The sequence below is a fragment of the Oxyura jamaicensis genome, chromosome 1 (genome assembly GCF_011077185.1).
Source record: "Oxyura jamaicensis isolate SHBP4307 breed ruddy duck chromosome 1, BPBGC_Ojam_1.0, whole genome shotgun sequence".
NCBI classification, from domain to species: Eukaryota; Metazoa; Chordata; class Aves; order Anseriformes; family Anatidae; genus Oxyura; species Oxyura jamaicensis.
The window spans coordinates 84,166,317-84,167,736 of NC_048893.1; positions in this window are offsets into that span (position 1 = coordinate 84,166,317).

Consider the following 1,420-nt stretch of genomic DNA (forward strand, 5'->3'; position numbering starts at 1 on the left):
AAAAAAAAAAAAAAAAAAAAGTCAATGCAGCTTTGGGGACAAATGAGGAGACAGAAACCTGGACAGTAGGGTAGGCTGGACATGGGATTGCTTGCAGGGCCTCTGGCCAGGAAGTACAGAGAAGCTGCACGAGGTGGACTTAGCATCCCTGCAGCATGTAAAGGCTGCAGGATTATGCTTTGATGGGGTAGTGGAATGAAACAGTCATATGCTGCTGAATTCTTGGAGGATTTTCCTAGCCGCAATGCTTATTTTCAGAAAACAAAACTAACATCGTGAGACTTGGACAGGGAGCTGGGCATGCACAAGGAGCTCATCTGTGCAAGCTCTCTTGCCTTGATCCTTTCCCTGGATGACTGCCATAAATTTGTAAAGGGCTTCTTTCCTCCTTTCCCACCCTCTACGTGCACACTTGATGTCTTGGATGCTGGGTTTTGATTGACTGATTTTCCATGTAGCCTCGAGGACTGCAATTACTTAAGCTCGTGACCCTGGATGACACAGCTTCTTGGTGATTCTTGTGTTACACAGTGATACTTGGCTCCAACTCCAACAGCTGTCTAATTCCCTTTGGAAATGCGTTGGTCCCATTTCTAGGGGTCCTGGATGCTTGTGCCCCCCCACTCTCTTGAGCACTAGAGTTGGGGTGCTCCACACCTTTAAACACCAAGCCAGCAGCGTTCATGCTGGGTGTTGTGGCAGTGCCTGGTCCTACACAGACCATCACAAATCATCAGCTGCATGCTGCCACCCTTTTCTTCCACATAGGTCCTGGGGAGGAGAAGCCCAATGACCTTAGAATCATTAAGGTTGGAAGACACCTCCAAGATCATCTGTTCCAAGCATCACCAATACTACTACCAATGTCACCCACTAGACCATGTCCCTAAGCACCAGGTCCAACCTTTCCTTGAACACCCACAGGGATGGTGACTCCACCACCTCCCTGGGCAACCCATTCCAGTGCCTGACTGCTCTTTCTGAGAAGAAATGTCTCCTCATTTCCAACCTGAACCTCCCCCGGTGCAACTTGAGGCCATCCCCTCTAGTCCTATCACTAGTTACCTGCGAGAAGAAGCCAACCCCCAGCTCCTCACACCTTCTTTCCAGGTAGTTGCAGAGAGCAATGAGGTCTTCCCTGAGCCTCCCCTTCTCCAGACCAAACACCCCCAGTTCCCTCCCCCAGGGAAGGTGGCGTCCTCAAAACCCGTGGGTGTCCGGAGCGGAGCCGGGAGGCTGCGGGATGCTCTGCGGGCGGCTCGGCACGGCTCGGCACGGCTCGGAGGCGAGAGCCGCAGCCCCGGGCGGCTGCGGGGGCGTCGCGGGGCCGCCAGGCTGCGCTCTCGGGCCGGCCTGGCGCTGTCCCCGGGGCCGGGGCACGGCGGAGCCTGGGCGGCGAGCGGGGCGGTCCCGGGACGGC